The following is a 21239-nucleotide window of genomic DNA, read 5'->3' as shown; positions in this document are numbered from 1 at the left end:
TGCTTAACATAGAAGAATGACAAAGGCTTTGAAAATACGTTTAAAAACAGATGCATCAAATTTGGAGTTTTAACAGCCCTTAACAGTCCAGGCACAAAAACGTTAAATACAACAACTGCTAAACCAACTCACGATGTTTGGACAGCTGTCTGAAATAGAAGATTACCAGCTTGCTCACCTGTGTGTGCTTAAAGTAGTTGAAAATGGTGACTACTACTTCCTCCTCCCTTCAGCTAAATAAAAATAATTACCAGTTTTATCTGTGTTGTCTCCTCAATTAATCATGGAAATGAATAGCCAGTCTGATTATTTCTTGTAATTATGTCCCACACAAATGCCATTAATATGCAGAAATGGTTGAGAATATAGTGTTCCTTGAAACACAGTGGTAGTAAGTTAACCTTTAAAGAAAAGGCTAGAAACTTTGGGAATCTGAAGATTTTTCCTCCCTGCAAAGGGGCAGGGGGGGAGGGGAAAGAGGTGGAGTATGGTGCTTTTTTTATTTGATTCTTTAAATTCTACCGAGGCACTTACACGATTCCCAACACTGTACTACCTGAAGGCCTCACACCATTAATTAATTTAAAAACAGATCACCACTGTGACAAAAGGGAAATAAGTCTGTGTTACCGATGGCAATATATGAGTCTTAGAGGCAAAAAAGTGACATATCTAAGGTCAAACAGAAAATCTGTAATATAGATGGGAACTCAACCCAGATCTGACATGTACCTGTCCAGTGCTTTAACCACAGACCATTCTTGAAAACCTAAGATGATTTAGAATAAAAGGTGTGCTGATTCAGGTTTGGCCTACCATGTTCTTCATGAGAAGACAGCTGATGACTGGGCTGCTAACTAGGTTAAAAAGCAAACAAATTTTGTTTTAAAATCTGTTTTCTCAAGCCTTCTTTATATAAAAAGCTTCTATATCACCCACCCCACCACTTTGTTAAAAAGGAGCAAACCTACTTTTCCCCATTCTCCTTCAGGTCACATTTAACTCAGTCCTTTTAACTCTGCTCACAACTCTCTGGCACATTCTCACTATCTGTACTATGAAATGCATGGGTAAAAGCCTGCCATGCTGAAGCAAAGCAAACACAGTATTTCATGAATACAGTATTAAAAAAATATCCTCCTTGGCTGTGACTAGGAGAGTCGGAAGAGGTGAGTGGAAAGCAGGGACTGTTGGGATGTAGGCTTTTAACTGGAATGGGAGGGCAGACATCATCCTCTCAGGGGGACTGGTAAAAAGTTGCAAAGCTTTTCACGGCCGCCCAAAGGATTCAGGGGGCCTGGAGTCTTCGGCAGTGGGTGGCCCCTACCGCCAAATTGCCGCCGAAGAGCCAGAACTTTGGCAGCAGGTCCCAGGGTGGAAGGACACCCCACCGTGGTTCTTTGGGGCACTTCGGCGGTGGGTCCCAGAGCAGAAGGACCCCCCATCGCCGAAGACCCGGAGCAGAAGAAACTCCAGGGGCCTGGGCCCCGTGAGAGTTTTCCGGGACCCTCAGAGCAAGTGAAGGACCCCGCACCAGGGGCCCCAAAAAACTCATGGAGGCACCTGCGGGGCCTGGGGCCTGAGGCAAATTGTCGCATTTGCTCCCCCCGGGCAGCTCTGAAGCTTTGGCTGGAACAGGAGTGGTCTTTTTGAGAGGATCTAGTTCTGCTGTTCAATAGAGAGAGTGACTAAGATCTGCTCTGTGGCTGAGATTGGTGGAAAGCAGAGGTCTGCTGAAGCTGTCATATAAATACAGATGAAGTCTTGCAGCAAATATCGGTCTTTATCGAGTACCCAGCCTGTACCCTCTGCAGTAATCAGCCATGGAACAGGTTCCAACAGGTAAAACTTGTAAGCTACACGGACCCTAGCAACAAAAGTTACGGCAGCACCAGACACTTCATCTACAACCTGCAAGATCTCACACACAAATTATAACATAGGAAGACAATTAACTAAAAAAAATAGGGTTAGCAATGAAGTGCTAAACAAGGGGGAAGATTCAAATGACTTTCAATTGGAGTTGGCACCAAACTGCCATGTATGTCTTTAAAAGCTTTATAGTTTCTGATGTGGACCAAAGTGAAAATGAAAATAGAAGTTTAGTCAAGACTTTGAGAGGACAAAATAAAAGAACTCCATATAAACAAAAATGGCTTTTCTGATTTATTTGATGAACCACAAATAATTCTCTTCTGGACTAAGGCCAAGCATGCAGAATTTCGACACAAAGGAATAGGTTTTTTTCCCCTGTTTTACCGGAGACGGGCATTGGATATAGGGAGGAAAGCGGATAGGGCAGAAAATGAGGAGGGAGCGTAAAAAAGTCAAAGATAGGGTGAAAAATCAGTCTCAGAACTGAAATGATCATCCTCAACTAGGGAGTCACTTCCACAATGATCATGGTGCAGCTGTTCCAGCTTTGATTGATTGTGTAACTTTTCTTTATTGAATTTTAAAATTCACGTCCTGGGCACTCAGCGCTGTGTTTGGGAATTCTTTGGTATTGAGTTTTTAAATACAAAAAAGTAAGGCAGTCATTTGCACAGACCATAGTTTTATAGACCTTGAGGCATTTTTTAAATATCCATATTATCCCCTCAAAGTGATTTTTAATATCTTTTTAAATCTATCAAAAAGATACATTATTCTGTTTGTGAATTAATAATTTTACTTTCTAGTGTAGAAAACTGAAAGAATTTGAAACTATTTAGTTCAAATGTTGTAGGGTAAAATCTTAGAGCACTGAAGTGAAACAGAATTTGAGATGTTGTAATACAGCTGGAGATGCCAAGAACAAAAAGGCTACAGAACAGATTCTTTCAGCATTTTGAAAATCATTAACGCCCACTTGCAGAATTTAATCAGAAAAATATATTCTTCTAGTCCACTCAATTTCAAGCCAAAACCATGGATTTGCAGGGTGTTTTGCACATTTTATATTAATATTGTCAAGGCTGTTTTCATCGAGAACTCAGATTCATCATAGTGTGTCACTCCATGACATCTTATGCTGGCCCAGAATCCAAATGTTCTCTAAATGTCACATTAAAAAAAAAATGAGTCATTTTACAGTAAAAGGTTCTCCAATGTCCCACAGACTATTAAAACAGGAAGTGCCACATACAGCTGACTAAGATACAAAACATGTCCTATTCACTTGCCTCTTGTACAGTTCAAATCAGGCTTTGAATGAACAGCTTAAGCAGAAATGCAATGAAACTGAGCTACAGTATTAGTTATTGGAGTTGGCTGTATAGTGAAAAAAATCATTTGTCAACAGTTTTGCAAATACTAGGGCTTCAACATGGCTGGACAGTATTCCACAACAACATTAGCATTCAGAATACTTTCAAAACAGTTTGACCAAAGACATATGGCTCTTGCTGAACACGTAGTCGATCCACTATTTGCATAACTAATTCTGAAGGTCAAATACCAACATGCAGTCTTATGTTGACTGATATTTGTTTGCTTATGATATTTGAATATGTTGAATACGAAAAAGTCATAAGACGACTAGGTCATAAATGCATTGCAAAGCCACAAAAAGTCAAAAAAATTCACCGACTTCTATTTGGCAAAATAAAATTATTTTTAAATTAGCGTTGTCACTTAAACAAGGCTAATACACTAATTTACTTCAGTAATGCAGACATTGCTTAGACAGTTATTAATGAGTTCTGAAAGACTGACAAAGACAAATTATCTCTGAAACCACAACAAGCATTTTTTCCTCAAACCTTATTTTAGTCCTGATCCAGGTGGTGGTTTTCTTCAGCAGCGCAGAGTCTTCCTTCAGTCTAATTGTGTAAACAGAAATCGATGGTGGGCAGCTTGATCGAAATAAAAATCCATGAGTACCTCCTAACTAAAAATTATAAAGGCTTCTTATATGGAATGCTGCTCAGCAAAGCTCAGTCCAGCAGACAAGCCTAGAGGAATAACTGTTCAACCCTTTTAAAAAATCTTAGCTACAAATGACTAAGGGCAAAAATGCCATGATTATAAATGGGTGGGAACTGGAAGATCAGAGTACAAAGCATTCTATACATTCCTCAAGGAGTTTCGTTATCTCACCATATGCCAGGAATAGAATCAACAGGGTGTCATAGTTTACCTTGGACTTTGGTTTGTTACATTGCTGAAGAAGGTGCTTACAAATGTCCTAGGTAATAATGAACTCAAATGACTAAAGAGTTACAAGAGAATCACTAATGACTACGGAGAATTAAGACAAATATTAGTCTTAATTATCTAGATCGACTAAATTGCTGTCCCTACTCCTGGGACAGATACATCCGCTTGGTCCCCATGGGATGTGCAATTGTCTTCCTCCCACTTCCAACTCCATGACAGCGAGTAGGCAGGCAGCCATCAACAATCAGCTGAGCCTTGGGCTGCTGCCCACTTCTGACTCATTTTTCTGTTGCATGTGGCCTCTGACAATGGGGCCTGGCTCCTAACAAATAAGTGACCGATGTATTGTTTTGGCAAGCTGGTAACTTTCTGGTAAACTGTTTGGATGAGATTAACGAATTCTAAACGTGTACTAAATGATTTCGGGCTCAAATCTATGTTGTTCTTCTGTTTAATAGAGGACACACTAATAAGGTCGTCTGAGCTCAAATTAAGAGAAGTTATAATGACTGACAGAGAGGGCATTTCCTGGATACTAATGACTGGCTGGGTTAAGGGCCTCAGGCAAAGTCAACAAGGCTCTTTAATGCAGCAATTAAACACCAGGAAATTCCTGACCTGAAGGTCATTGTTGCCATTACCATGGACACGGGAGAAGTAAAATACATGCACAGCTCCTCAGGAATTTTCCTAGACTGGCCACAACTATTTACCAATACCAGCTTAGAGCAGGAGATGGCCCAGTGGAGGGAGTACTTGCAAAGTGACTCATTTTGGGGATGGGAAGTGTTCTAACACAGTCCTCTCCCCCAGCCACATATCTGGGACACCTTCATTCCACCCAGGCCCAACCACTTAGGCATATCAGTGCACAGGCAAATTCCTCACTGCTCTTGGACTGAGATTTCAAGACTTTCACTAGATCAGGGTTAGGCAAACTATGGTCCGCAGGACCATCCTGCGCGGCCCCTGAGCTCCTGGCCCAGGAGGCTAGCCCCCAGCCCCTCCCCTGCTGTCCCCCCTCCCCCACAGCCTCAGCTCGCTCATTCCGCCGCCAGCACAATGCGTTGGGCAGCGGGGCTGAGAGCACCTGGGGCAGCACAGCGACAGAGCCCGGCCTGACCCGGTGCTCTGTGCTGCATGGCAGCGGTGGCATGGCCCAGCTCCAGCCAGGCAGCATGGCTGTAGCGCTGCCAGCCACTGGTGCTCCAGGCAGTGTGGTAAAGGGGCTGGGAGCGGGAGGTGGGGTGGGAGGGGGTTTGGATAGAGGGCAGGGGAGTTCAGGGTGGTGGTCATGGTGAGGGTGGAGAAACGGGGGGTTGAATGGGGGCAGGGGTTCTGGGGGCAGTCAGGAAGGAGGGGGGGTTGATGGGGCGGCAGGGGGCAGGGGTGGTTGGAGGGGCAGGGGGACGTCAGGAATGAGAGGAGGGGTTGGATTGGGGCAGTGGCAGTCCAGGGGCAGGGAGCGAGGGCGTGTGGATGGGGCAAGGGTCCCAGAGGGGCCATCAGGGAACAGGGGTGGTTGGATGGGGCAGGAGTCCTGGGGGCAGGGGAGAAGGGCAGATAGAAGGTGGGAGCCAGGCCACAACCCCCTCCCCTATCTGACCCTTCATACAATTTACGAAGCCCAATGCAGCCCTCAGGCCAAAAAGTTTGCCTGCCCCTGCACTAGATAGGCAAGGTGGGTGAGGAAATAACTTTTACTGGACCAACTTCTGTTGGTGAGAAAGAGAAACTTTCAAGCCTCATGAAGCTCTTCTTGACTCTCTCACCAAGTTGGGCCAATAAAAAAGTATTACTTCACCCACCTTGTCTCTCTAATATCCTGGGATTGACAGAGCTACAACAACATCACTGCCTACAAGACTTTCACTGGCAGCTGAACTTATATCAGAGAACCAAACTATAGAGTGGCATTCAGCAGCAGTGTACATGCCTGGCAGGAGTGGCACCTTACTCTGTGCTCTAGGGTTGGAGGTTCCTTTACAAAAGCAAACCAGACATCCTGCCATAGCCTCTGGGCCTCATGCTCTTCCACAGCTGCATGCTTCCTCAGACCAGCCACATGCTCCTCCCTTGTCCTGGCTGTTCACTCTCCCCTCTCATGCTGCAATGGGAAAGGCACAGAGCTTGTGCAGCAAACTCATACTTCAAGGTACAGCTCTTTATTTGTGATTTGCACTAGCTGTAGCATCTCATCTGTGATGAAAGGAAAGATGTTCACAGACAGCTGAGAGCAGGAAAAGCCACCCACAGCTGACACAGCTGGAAAGAGGATCTTTCATAGGCACTGGGCAGGGACAAGAGACAGGATCTCTGCCAGAAGCCCATTCTGATGGACACTAATGACCCATGGAACAGTCAGAGAGGCCTTCTCACCTGCTTACCATGGTACCTCTCCAACCAGAAGGCTGCATCCAATGATGTCACACTTCCCTTCAATGAGTATACCTTTTCTTTGGGTCCCCTCCTGTGAGTCCCAACAAGCTATGGCTTGCTTAAAAAGCCAGGCAGGATTGTAAATCTAACACAGTAGAATATTTTCCCCTTGATTTTTTTCCTAAGTCAAGTGTGTCCTTTACTGGCTATTGATGAGTTACTTGGTTTCAAATACTGGTCTTTACCAAGCAGTTAATGATGGCTATAGAAATCAGTGGGAAAGCAGAACTTTAATATGCATGTTCTGTTAGCCTAGCATAGAAAAGAAGCAAGAAAAATGCTATATATTTCTAGATCAAGTGAGCCATGGATATTTAAATTTGCTTTAAATGACACACAAAAGTTCTCAAATAGATATGAAAGAACAACGTGTGGTACTTGGTTCTATGCATGATACAGTATAATGATTCTTATCAAAGCAGAGAATAGTGTCTTACATATTGAAGGATATTGGGCAAGATTTTCAAAACTGACAAGTGATTCTGAATGCTTCGGCTTTTGGTTCCCAACTTGAGACAACTTAATAAAGTCTGATTTTCAGAGGTTGAGTGGCTCAGCACTTTCTGAAAATCAGGCTCCTTTCAGGTATCTCAAGTTGGGCATCCAAAGTCACTAGCCATGTTTGAAAATCTTGGTCACTACCGCCCTACCCCTCAAGCATACAGACTAATGGTGTAGCTAGGAGGGGAGCGGCTGCTCCCCCTGAGCACATTCCCCAAAAGTGGCGCCTCTTTAACTCACTCACAAAAAAAAAAAAAAATGCACCACCCACTGTGGCGCAGTCTTTGGCAGTGGGACCTTGAGTGGCGGATCCTTCAATGCCACCGAAGGCACCCGGAGCTAGTGAAGGGCCCACTGCCAAAATGCCGCTGAAGCCCCGCGGAGCGAATGAAGGTCCCGCCACCGAAGACACGACTGAGATGATATAAAGCTTGATTTTAAATGGCTAGGAAATCCCTGAATGGAAGGCACTATAGAAGTAGTGTGTGTACATAGCTCATAATGTCAGAACAAGTATTACAACTTGATTGATCATAAATAAATCTACTAGAAAGCGTGGTTTAGGCAAACACCAACTGAAACTAATACATTTTATCTAAGCAAGATTTAAAAAAAAAAAAAAAAAAAAAAAAGCTTCCATTCATGTATATCAGTGTCTCCTTGGAAGTCTATGTTTTGCTTCTAATCTTTACCATATGACTACAGACATTAGAGGCTCTGTATTCCACTGTTTTTGGGACTAAATCCAAACACTGATACAGGAAATTGGCAAGATGAAGTATGTGAACAGCCAAGATCAACCTATACTTGGTCAATAAACAAATATAAGTTTATAAGCATGGTAGATTAGATTTTGTTGGAGTTACTTCTCCAGCTTGAAAATTTCAGTGATAATCATGCTTTCATCAGCTCATAGTAATCAGATTCTGCAGATTTAAAAAGGCATTGGCAGTATTAATTCTTTAAACTCTTACAAAAGCTTATTTTACAACACAGGGTATTGCTAATAAACTCTATGGTCAATGGGTCACAAAGTCAACATTCTAATGCTAACCAATACTCACTCACTCTCTCTCCCTATTTATATATATATACATACATGCATACACACACATATATAAAATAAAAATAACTACATATTTTGTTCTGCAATTATTTCAATAATTAGTTTAAAAGTCTTAAAAACAGCAAACAAATTAGTTATCAGAGCTCAAACTCAGGTCTATTAAAAGAAAAAATTTTAATGTAAAAGCCTCTGACTCATGTTCAAAACCCCATTCCTCTAGATGACACAACCTTATGTCAAAAAGGGTGGGATCCCCTGTCTGAGTTTACATATTGGATGAAATGCCTCACTTAGTTTTTCAAGGGCGGTAACCAAGATTTCCTTTACTTGCTGAATAAGTAAACATTTACTTTGCTTCTGAGCAGTCCGTATTCAGTTACAGCAGTGTTTAAAAAAAAAAAAAAAAACAGTGTAATGTATATAATTGAAAAATCAGCAATGAACACTGATAGGCAGATTAGCCGTGCAAGCTTACCTCAGTGAGAATGATTTAGAATTAAGAGAAGTCATTAAATATATGGAATGCAAAGAATGTTTTTCCCCCCATGCCACAGTGCAAATATCCAGAGACCAAATACAGTCTTTTCAAAAGCCATGTGCCCAGCACCAAGTTTACTATGTTACACTGTACCACAGCAATTGATCGCTGTCTAAAGAAACACAATCAGTTTTCATTCCTCACACAAAACACTTTACATGTTTTATTTGAGTAAAGCACTAAAAAAAAAAGAGAGAGAGAGAGAGAATAAGGCCATGGCTACACTAGAGAGTTGCAGCGCTGGTGAGGGGGTTACAGCGCTGCAACTTAGGATGTGGCCACACTTGCAAAGCACGGCCAGCGCTGCAACTCCCTGGTTGCAGCGCTGGCTGTACACCCTGTCGAGCCTTGGGTGTAGCGATTCCAGCGCTGGTGATCCAGCGCTGGTCAGCAAGTGTGGACCCCACCAGCGCTTTTATTGACCTCCGGGGTATAAGGAGGTATCCCAGAATTCCTGTCCACAACAAACCGGAAGAAAGGGAGAGCTCGGAGAGCTGAGCGAGCAGAGGCAGGCAGGGGAATTACTTTGGAATGTTCACAGCTGTTTGCTTGAAGAGAGAAACAGCACGCTCACACGGCAGAGGGGGAGGGGGAAGTCCATGTTGAGCAGATGCTTATCTGGTCTGATGGCTATTTAGGAGTACATAATTTACATTTAGTGAATGAGAGAGGGGTGGGCAAAGGGGTCAGAACTTTTAAAATGATTGAAGGTAGGCACTGTGTGTCTTCCAGTCCTTAGAACTTGCAAGGCAGGGAGCTGAGAACAGTGTCAACTCCAAAAATCCATTCTCTCTGTCTCCTCCACGCTCCCTGTCACATTCCATCCCATCCCCCTCTTTTGAAAAGCACGTTGCAGCCACTTGAATGCTGGGATAGCTGCCCACAATGCACCACTCCCAACAGCGCTGCAAATGCTGCAAATGTGGCCACACTGCAGCGCTGGCCCTACACAGCTGTATGAACACAGCTGTAACTACCAGCGCTGCAGAACTGTAAGTGTAGCCATGGCCTAAGATTGAGATTTTCAAAGCTGACAGGAGGATTTAACTACACAGCTCCTATAGAGCTGAATGGGAATTGTATGTGCGAAATTTCCCACTCAGCTTTGAAAATCTCAACCTATGTTTTTTGGAGGACAGTTGATTTACACACCCACCACTAAATATTGTATGAAAAACACAGTAATGCCTCAACCCCTCCCAAGTACTCTGCTAAAAGAGTCAAACAGAGTCTCTCTTTCAAGCATCAAGTGCTTTACAGAATTACACACCATTTATATACAGTTACTATCTATATACTGCACAGGGTTCATTTCATTTTATCCATCTCTGAATAATACCCACACTCTGTGTGATGCCATCAGCCATTGTTACAGCACCAGCAACATTACACATCAGTTTAGGGTAAGAAGTGAAGGATACTGTATCCATTTGAGGCAACAGGAATTTCGACAGAATGCAATTACATAAAGTCAAAATTTCACCAGGACATCACAGCTAGTGCTGTTAGCCAAAAACGTCCTTGCCAAGCTTTAGGTACCTTACTTGTGAAAATGGTCACTAATCAGTGTCAGAATTACAAGGGAAAAGAGAATCTTAGTATACACAGAGTTCTTTTTTTAAAATTTGTCTTCACATTTGATTGTTCCTGGCCCAAGCTTTCAGACTTTTACTTGTCAAATTCCCAACTAGTACAATCACAATATAAAGGAGTTCAAGCTAAAGAAACGGAGGAGCTCAGAGGCTGTTTAAATGGACTCAGAAGCTTTTTACCTCTCCTGAAAATTGCTGGGGTAAGCACAGTTCAGGTTATTACCTGTTAAAAACTCTCATCTGATTTAAAAATTTTAGAACTCTTCCTGGTAGTTATTCATAATCTCCTATGGCTTAAAAGGACCAAATGTACTGGTTTGAAAGCTAATCACTCTTTTGTTTTAAAAGCCAAAATTAGTTTCAGGCACTGCACGTGCCCCTGAATCTCACTGCTGATATTAACAGTTTAACAACCAAATACTTTCTAACTACAAAGAGAGGAAACTGATCAATTGACTATACAGAGGAAAACAGTGAATTTGCTTATACAAACAGAAATCATGCAGTGAACAAAGATGAAAAAAATGAGAGGGATAAATTTTCTCTATAATCACTTTCATTTATAGAAATTTAGGTATTTCCTGCAACAATAGGTCAAACATTTTCAGGCAGAAACATGATTTTTAAGTTGATGATCCCCTTTGCACATGAGTGTTTTTTTCCCCACCAAAACAGCATTCAAGCCAGATCCAATGACTGCATTGAAAAATATTTTCTCTCTAACTAATTTGCTCCATTAAACAAGAGACTAGCATTTAAACTGAGATGTTTTTTAAGTGCTCACATACAAGAAAGATCATAACCTTTTTTATACTCTAGCTAAATGACAATATTAGCCATAAAGATACCTCAGGTTTTTTCCCTTAAAGCAGAAACAAATTAGCACACATTACCTGAAGAAAATGCAGAAGGCTTTCACAACATTACACTGAGACTAAAGAACTGAATAGTCCTATGACAGCATAAATTACAATAAAAATATATATTCTGATAGCAATGTAGGATGTGTCCTACGGGAGCAGATCACTGGTTTATTTACTCTTGTATCCTCTTTTTGTCAGTGGCCAATACTTATTGATACTGAGAAAGCAGGAAATGCTCAACCCTCTAACACATTATGTGGCAAGCTGAGTTAAGATTTTATTATAGGGAGGGGGAAAAATTCCTTCCTAACTACGGCAGGCAATTAGCAGGAACAACTGAAGCATGAGAGTTGATAGCCTTTGTATTTTTAAAACAATCTAGCTATGACACTTGCAAGCATTGTATATCTGGAATCTGTACTTCTTGGTCACATCTCTGCCATTACCCTGAACTTCCCCTTTCCTCTGTCGCATTAACGCCACGTAGTTCACAATTCAAAACAAGTCACCTGCTGGATTTCCCCTTCTTATATCAATTTCTAGTTTAACTACTCAATCCTTAGGCCTGGTCCACACTATGCAGTTAAACCGATTTTAACAGCGTTAAATCGATTTAACGCTGTACCCGTCCACACTACAATGCACTTTATATCGATTTAAAGGGCTCTTTAAATCGATTTCTGTACTCCTCCCCGACGAGAGGAGTAACGCTAAAATAGATATTAACATATCGATTTAGGGTTAGTGTGGCCACAAATCGAAGTTATTGGCCTCCGGGCGGTATCCCACAGTGCACCACTGGCCGCTCTGGACAGGAATCTGAACTCTAATGCACTGGCCAGGTATACAGGAAAAGCCCCGCAAATGTTTGAATTGCATTTCCTGTTTGGTCAGCGTGGAGCTCTCATCAGCACAGGTGACCACGCAGAGCTCATCAGCACAGGTAACAATGCAGTCTCCTGAGAATAGAAAAAGAGCACCAGCATGGACCGCACGAGAGGTACTGGATCTTCTCGCTATATGGGGAGAGGATTCAGTGCTAACAGAACTGCGTTCCAAAAGACGAAATGAAAAAACTTTTGAAAAAATTTCCAGGACCATGATAGAGAGAGGCCACAGCAGGGACTCAGTGCAGTGCAGAGTGAAAGTGAAGGAGCTCAGACAAACCTACCAGAAAACCAAAGCAGCAAAGGGAAGATCAGGGTCAGGGCCAAAAACATGCTGCTTCTACGCTGAGCTACATGCAATTTTAGGGGGCTGCGCCACCACTACTCCCCCCTTCTCCGTGGATTCCGAGGCGGGGCTTATAATCTCAACCATGGATGAGGATTCAGCGGAGGGGGAAGATGAGGAGGAGGAAGAGGAGGATGAGCTTGCAGAGAGCACACAGCACTCCATTCTCCCCAGCAGCCGGGAGCTTTTTGTGACCCAGATGGAATTATCCTCCCAGCCCTCCCAAGCCACTAGTCCAGACAGTGAAGCCATGGAAGCAACCTCTGGTGAGTGTACCTTTGTAAATATAAAACATGGTTTAAAAGCAAGTGTTTTTTAATGATTGATTTGCCATGAGGGCTTGGGATGCATTCGCTGCCAGTAAAGTTACTGCAAAAGTTTGTTAACATGTCTGGGGATGGAGCGGAAATCCTCCAGGGACATCTCCATGAAGCGCTCCTGGAGGTACTCCAAAAGCCTTTGCAGAAGGTTTCTGGGCAAGGCAGCCTTGTTCCGTCCACCATGGTAGGACACTTTACCACGCCATGCATGTAGCAGGTAATCGGGTATCATTGCATGACAAAGCATAGCTGTGTATGGTCCCGGTGATTGCTGACATTCAAGAAACATCCGTTCTTTATCTTGCTCTGTTATCCTCAGCAGAGTGATATCGTTCATGGTAACCTGGTTGAAATTAAGGAATTTAAGTAAGGGGACAGAGAGATGGGGGAGGGGAAGGGAGGAAGGATAGCGCTGAGCTTTTTAGTGTTTGGCCAGCAAGTATCTTCCCAGCTACCAGCCACACGGTGGGTGGTAGGGGAGGAGAAAGAGGGGTGATTAGCAGTGATCTTCCATGATACCAGCCATGCGGTGGGGGGAGGGGTAAAGCAATTCTAGAGAATTGGATTAGGGAGGGGAGGGGTTGGCGTCTGCTGCTCCTTGTTAACAGGAAAGAAGCAGCAAAGGGAGAAGCTGTTGCCTTACCATGACTGCATGCAAGCTGAATTGTGATGCCCGGACATGCGTCTGTGTTGATCTGTAACACCAGAGCTGCAGGCACTCAATATTAAAGGTTTCCAAATGCGACCTTGTAGTGAAATCACATGTGCTATGTAAGGTGAATAGTGTGAATGAGTATAACCATTGTTCTGTAAAATGTATCTTTTAAAATCCTTCTCTCCCTATTTTCCCCCACTCATGCAGCTGCACATTTTTCAAGCCTCCCTACTCCATCCCGAAGGCTAGCTCAGATAAGGCAGAGGAAGAAGAGGACGCGAGATGAAATGTTCTCAGAAATCATGGAAGTAACCCGCAATGAAAGAGCTCATCTGAGGGAGTGGAAGGATGTGGTAGCAAAGTGCAGGAAAGATGCCAGTGAACGTGAGGACAGGAGGGACCAACGTGAGGACAGGAGGGATGCTCGAGATGAGAGGTGTAGGCAGGAAGATCGGCGGTGGCGGGATGCAATGCTGGAGCTGCTGCGTGATCAAACTGACATCCTCCAACGTCTGGTGGATCTTCGGGAGGAGCAGCGGGGTCACAGAGTGCCGCTGCAGCCCATGTTTAACCACCCTCAGTACTCACCATGTTCCATTTCTTCCTCACCCAGACGTGTAAGAACGCGTGGGGGAAGGCTTTGTGCATCAGCCCACTCCACCCCAGTGGACAGTCCAACCAAAAGGCTGGTCATTACACTGAAATGTGCTTAATGGCCTTTTCCTTCCCTGCTATCCTCCTCCCAAACCACTCCCAGGGTACCTTGTTAATTAACTTCCTCTTTTTATAATTACATGCTTTTTAAACAAAGGGGGAGGGTGGGTTGCTTACAGGGAATGACTATTAATAAAGAATACATGCTTTTTAAACAATAGTGACTTTATTTCCTTAAGCAAGCTGTAATCGAAGGGGGAGGGTGGGTTGCTTACAGGAGGAGTCAATAAGGGGGGGAGGTTCATGAAGGCGAAACAAACAGAGCAGTCACACCGTACCCTGGCCCGTGATGAAACTCCTTTTCAAGGCTTCTCTGATGCGCACCACTTCCTGGTGAGCTCTTCTAATCGCCCTGGTGTCTGGCTGCGCGTAATCAGCGGCCAGGTGATTTGCCTCAGCCTCCCACCCCGCCATAAAGGTCTCCCCCTTACTTTCACAGAGATTGTGGAGCACACAGCAAGCAGCAATAACAAAGGGGACACTGGTTTGGCTGAGGTCTGAGCGAGTGAGTAACGTTTGCCAGCGGGCTTTTAAATGGCCAAATGCACATTCTACTACCATCCTGCACTTGCTCAGCCTGTAGTTGAACAGCTCCTGACCACTGTCCCAGGCTGCCTGTGTATGGCTTCATGAGCCATGGCATCAAGGGGTAGGCTGGGTCCCCCAGGATAATGACAGGCATTTCAACATCCCCAACTGTTATTTTCTGGTCTGGGAAGTAAGTCCCTTGCTGCAGCCATTTAAACAGAACAGTGCTTCTGAAGACACGAGCGTCATGAACCCATCCTGGCCATCCCACGTGGATGTTGGTGAAATGTCCCTTGTGATCCACCAGCGCTTGCAGCACCATTGAAAAGTACCCCTTGAGGTTTATGTACTGGGTACCCTGGTGCTCCGGTGCCAAGATAGGGATATGGGTTCCATCTATCGCCCCTATGATTGCTTTGGCTACTTGCAACACAGCAGACCCCACAGTAGATTTTCCCACTCCAAATTGATTCCCGACTGACCGGTAGCTGTATGGCGTTGCAAGCTTCCAGAGGGCTATTGCCACTCGCTTCTCAACTGTGAGGGCTGCTCTCATCTTGGTATTATGGTGTTTCAGGGCAGGGGAAAGCAAGTCACAAAAGTTCAAAGAAAGTGCTCTTACGCATGCGAAAGTTTCGCAGCCACTGCGAATCGTCCCACACCTACAAAACTATGTGGTCCCACCAGTCTGTGCTTGTTTCCCAGGCCCAAAATCGGCGTTCAATAGGTAGAACCTCCCCCATTACCAGCAGGAGCTCCAAAGCGCGGGGGCCCTCGGTTAGGGAGAAATCAGTGTCCATGTCCTCATCACTCTCGTTGCCGCGCTGCTGTAGCTGCCTCCTCCTCGCCTGCCTTTGCAGTTCATGGTTCACCATAGACTGCATGAGAATGCGCGAGGTGTTTACAACGTCCACGATTGCGGTATTGATCTGAGCAGGATCCATGCTTGCTGTGCTATGGTGTTTGCTTTCAGTTCATCCAGGAAAAAAGGCGTGAAATGGTTGTCTGCTGCTTTCAGGAAGGGAGGGGTGAGGCTGTACCCAGAACCACCCGCGACAATGATTTTTGCTCCATCAGGCACTGGGATCTCAACCCAGAATTCCAAGGGGCAGGTGAGACTGCGGGAACTATGGAATAGCTACGGAATAGCTACCCACAGTGCAACGCTCCGGAAATCGATGCTAGCCTTGGACCATGGACACACACCGCCAAATTAATGTACCTAGTGTGGCCGCACGCAGTCGACTTTATAATATCTGTTTTATAAAACCGGTTTATGTTAATTCAAAATTACCCTGTAGTGTAGACGTAGCCTTAGATGGATCAGATCCAAAATGAATAGGAGTCCTGCAAAGCACCTTGTCACCCCTATAACTGAAGTGGGTATTCACCCACGAAAGCTCATGCTCCAATACTTCTGTTAGTCTATAAAGCTGCCACAGGACTCTTTGTCGCTTTTTACAGATCCAGACTAACACAGCTACCCCTTTGATACTTGACCCTATAACTGAGTAGCCCTACTCAAGTCAGTGGGGCTACTGCACATGTGCACCAAATTAAGCACATCCTTAAAGCTGACTGACAAATCCAGAGTCAACAAGAGCCAAAATCTCTGCATCAAATAATAGTTCTTCAATATTATGGACCAATATTATGGACCAGATCCCTGACCAATATTATGGACCAGATCCAGCTGGAGCTACATTTGGCACAGAATTCAGGGTGCAGGTTTGGTCTTTGATCTAAACTTACAACTGCCCCTCAGCTGCTCTAAGTTAAATCCGCAGAAATAGTGACCATTCTACTGGCTGGGGAGCACTGGAATATGACATGCTATGGCCATGCCCCATACTGCCCCGCCAGCTATGCTGGCTCTATGCTAACTGAAGAGTCTCTATTTCAAGAACATCCCTAGATACCTTTATAAGGCAGCTATCCAGCTACTTTACACTGCCTAGGCAGAGCAACGAGCGGATGTGGGACCTGGGCCTATATTTATTAAATGCACATATGCTGACAATTATGAAAGTGGCTATGGGGGAGGTAGTTTTTTGGAAGATAGGGTAGCTGATATTTTCCTAAATGTTACATGTAAGGAGACTTGCACAGAAACATTAAAGTTGAGGAAGACCATAATGAGTCCATCATTTTGGTCTCTTAACTATTTCTGGAAAAAATGGTCTTTGTTTGTTTTTAAATAAATAAAAAAGTGTCCGAAGAAGCCCTTTACGACACTCCTTTTAAAAAAAATCCTGAATGTTATGAATACGGACTAAGCATTTGTGTATAACAGAGATCAACCTGCTATGCAGGATTTCAAAATAAATACAGCACTGAAGGAACTTTCCTCTCCAAAAATGATAGCAAAAAGTTTCAGATTCTGCTATAAAAGTTATAATATAAATTGAGTTAATATAATACTCTAATGACCCCATCAGAATCTGAACTAAGATATGGTACTAATTATTGACAGACTACAGCAACACCATTTGCGGCCCATTATACTTTTATTCAAAAGACCATTACGATATAGGTTTAAACTCTCCTTCAGGAACTCCTGTGATTAACAGAAATTACATGACTCTTCAATTAAAGCAGATTGCATGTTATTGGTTCACAGTTTTTGTATCTTCAGGAACAAGACATCACAGCATGCCTCTAAAGTACACTTTACTATGATGTATTAGAAATACAGTCTTATAATTTTAGACTTTCACATATCAAGCATCCAAAGGATCTTTAAAGGAACAGTTTCTTGAACTTCAGAATGGTTGCAGTTCAACTATCATGTGTCCCTTTTGTAAAATGTGATGACAGGGGTAGCTAATCATTGGAATTTCCCTCATTTACGTAGATAAGTTAATTTTTCTTTTTAAATCCATTGAGGAAAAATTACCCCAGTTCAACCTAAAAGTGAACTTACATCAACAACTTATGAAAATACTCGGCACCGGAAAAAGGTCATTTAAAAAACTTTGTTTAATATATAAATATGATAATTGCTAATACTGTAATTTGGATTGCAAAAGCCAATAATATATTGTAAGATCAAAGGGAATTTTACAAACCATAATTAATCCATCTCAACAACCCTCGAAGTTTGGTAAAATGAGAATGGTCTCAGAGTGCAGGTTCACGCAATGATTCAGTAGCAGCAGAGATGGACAGACTCCAGGAATCCCGACTCCTTCCCTGTCCCCTACTCCGTAAATTACACAATGCTGCTTAAAGAATGTTTTTTTAAAAATCTCAGTTACAAGACCTAAGACAATTCACATTTTAAAATAAAGTATGTTTAAATATAAAGGTTGCATACAATGTTTTTAACCTTAATAATGTTTGTCGTGTGTTTGGGGATATTTTAACAATTTTAGCTATTGCTAATTAGTAAAGCATTTTCTGAATACGCAACATATTACATGAATACATTAATTTAATCTCTTCATAGTCAACGTTATTTCTTAAGTATGATAACGTGCTTGGCACTGTATAAATCCTTGTCCTAAGGAGCACAGAATCTAACCAAGGGAGACAAATGCTCTGGGAAGAGCTGGATGAAAATCTCTCAACAGAACGGATTACAAGGGTGCGCACTGCAGCACATACACATACTTTGTTGACTTCCTTTTTACAGGCATGTTGCAATTTTGATTCAACTGTCCAAAAATTAAACCATTTACTCTTCCTAAGAGACAATATTTAAACTGCCCTGGCACGTAGCTCTGATGGAGCATTAGCCTTGCTCGATAAGGAAAACAGTTTTTACCACTATTCTGTCACCCCACATGTGCACTGAGAAAGGATTTCCAAAAGTGACAAATGCACATCATCTCTACACAGCTGAGTCAATGAGTGTCCAAAAGGAACATAGATCAGACAAGACAGCCAGTGTTTCATTCATAACCCTGTTTGTTAGAGATACTGTCTCTCCAAATGGGTGTTTGACAGCGCCCCTGCTGAGTGACTTTGGCATAGTATGTCTCTTCATATTGATTTTTCAAAATTGCAGAAGAATGTCTAACTAGGCCACAGCTGCACATTCTCTCAACCTCCTACTATGGAAATTCTACCATACAACCAACTCCTAACCTGGAGGAGGGGGAGGAAATTTTTGTGCCTCTGATGGTGCCATGAGGATCCTTCCCACATGTTCCCCTCCATGCTAGAAGATCCATGCACATAGTGCAGTGTCGCCTTCTTTCAAACAAGAAGGTTTGGATGTGAAGCTGCTCCTTAAAAATTAAAGAGTTCATTTAGGACCTATTCCTGCAATCCTACCCTGCTGGTTAAGGAAGAAGAATTCAAAGCCCATCTGGAAAACTAACACACACTTATCCCTTAATAAATTAGGCTATGTACTAGTGAAAAATTACCATGCATCTGCAACTAATTTACAGATTCAGTACTTATAATCCAGATATTTAAGTAGGCATTAAAACGCATGCCAGATTTTAACAACTGTATTTTAACCCCATTAAAATATTTTGATTAAAACAGCATCAAACCGAAGTCAGTTGTAAAACAATCCAACCCAACTGCAAAAATCTCTTATTAAGTACCATACATGGAAGTAAAATATTTTTTTTAATGTATCAATTTCTCTCTGATGGCCATTAGTTCTGGACCCACAAGCCAAATCAATCAATATTGGACACTGAGAACATGATTTCACCCCTCCAAATGGGAGCATATTAATATGGATCTTATAAAAATTCAGCTGAATTTTTGCTAGATACACAGCAAAAATATATGCCAATATATGTAAGCTCAGAGTTGCTGCTCTTTACGTAATTAAAAAAAGCTCTAATATGTGCAAATTACAGATACTTCAATTTCAAATACTGGTTTGATTGTACTAATTCACCTGGCATAAAATACAACAGTACACAAAACTAATTTCTCCCCTGCAATGTTTCTTTTTGTCTCCAGTGGATTTAGTGTTCATGAGCGATACCAAATTGACAGCCTGGGATGCAGCTCCACTAGCAAAATTAGTATCCATCTTTCAGCAATGGTGTAGCTGCCCCTTAGATTGGAAGTGTTAGTGGAGACATGGCTCAGGTGATTTTACCTCCTCGTCTTGGAAACCCGCTCAGGTTTTCATTACAAAATGCCAAACAAAAAAGCAGCTTGAGAACCCTGTATACACTAGAGCTCAGATCACTGCTTAAAAACGAGGTACTGATTTTCCTAGCATGGACAAGACTATGCAACAGGGTAGGCTACGCTCATATCCTGTGATCCCACTCAGCCTTGTATGCCTCGTTTGCTCACACTCCTATGTGATTTATTAATAGTACCACTACCATCCCAATCCATGCAACAGCTCTATCCACAACGTTCTTCAGATGTCAGCCCATTCTCCCAGGAGAGAGCACTCACCCTCCTAAGATCCCTTTTCCCTCAGTTCTGTTAGCATTTCCCACTCTGCACTTCCTTCCAGTGCTTTTTAACTCCCCCTCTCAGCTGATGGGACAATTAGCTCCTTAGCACTACCAGTCCAGTGTCAGATTAGGTAATTAAGTACTCCATTCCTTAGTAAAGTCTTCTCTGGGGGGAAATAACCAGAGGTCATATAGACCAAAATATATTTTCCTTTCACTGCCAGACTGGGCCCCTCGGAGATACCTATGCTAGCAGAGGTCCGCACCTGCACAATGCTCTATATAGGATTGAGCCCCTGGTTAGGAATTGAACTATCAACCTAGAAATAAAAGGGCTTTCTATTCCATTATCAATATGTGAAGAACTCTGTACACAAGGGAGCATTTAAGGATTGTTTGCATGTTCAAAACCAGCTATATTTTTAAGTGAAATTCTGAAAGTAAATTATTTTTGCTCTCCCCCTCATAAAACCTGATTGTTGTACAGAAGCTCTCCTATCAAAAGGATCATATGATTTTTGGCACACATACACTACAGCACATGCACGGCCCTCCTACCAAGGCCTTGAGCATAGTATCACTTCGTCAGTTGGACAGATCCACAATTGACTTTCAACAGGCTTGGACACAATTTTCTTTCTAAAATCCATTATACCATCCAACAAGTTAATTATTGAGGATTCTAACCCTTTTACATAAAAGTATTTGTGCAAGGTACCTTACTGCAGTCATTGTGGGCTGTGCGCATTTGGCCGTTTGTTTTAAACAAGGTTGCCTCAAATAAAATTGGCCTCCGCAGAAACATTTAATTCCCCTGACAGTTCTGAATGAAAACAAGAAATGGCTTGTGTGTCTTGGGGCAGAAAAGAAGCCACATCTCTTCTAGCATCCTGATTTAAGTAACTCAATTTTACTGCTTTAGCTTAGTCTCTGAAGAATATAATCTGATTTATGAAACCACAGCCACACAACTTTAAAGAGCTGGTAATGTGAGATCACTTAAGGGACAAGATGAAAGACAAGTAGAGAGCACCATCCGTTGTCTCTAAAAAGTTACTTTGCTTTGTGTCATGAGTTGCTACTACAACCCATGTACCGGGGCTTATAGAAGATAAATACAACCATATTGGGGGAAACAGATTTAGCACAGCTGTTCCCTGACACAGTTAAAGCAAAACTCAATTTCGTACCAAGAATGAGACAGTAAGAGCATCCTTGAGCCATGCTCAAGCACATCAGGGTTTCCTTTGCCCTGCAAAAATGGAA

General features: G+C 42.8%; 1 protein-coding gene across 11 annotated transcripts in view; it reads right to left on the bottom strand.

Moving 5' to 3' along the window:
* EPS8 (epidermal growth factor receptor pathway substrate 8) overlaps positions 1 to 21239 on the bottom strand; it is a 227864-nt gene that overhangs the window by 150105 nt on the left and 56520 nt on the right. Inside the window, exon 1 of one of the 11 annotated variants that reach the window (XM_030542239.1) lies at positions 3744 to 3806. The exons of the other annotated variants lie outside the window; for them this stretch is intronic. The gene's annotated coding sequence lies outside the window, so the exon portion shown is untranslated. Of the gene's footprint in view, positions 1 to 3743; positions 3807 to 21239 lie in introns of those variants that run through there. 11 annotated transcript variants of the gene reach the window in all.

The sequence above is a fragment of the Gopherus evgoodei genome, chromosome 1, assembly GCF_007399415.2.
Source record: "Gopherus evgoodei ecotype Sinaloan lineage chromosome 1, rGopEvg1_v1.p, whole genome shotgun sequence".
NCBI classification, from domain to species: domain Eukaryota; kingdom Metazoa; phylum Chordata; order Testudines; family Testudinidae; genus Gopherus; species Gopherus evgoodei.
The sequence above is the reverse complement of the archived record's forward strand: the minus strand, read 5'-3'. Positions and strand labels throughout refer to the sequence as shown.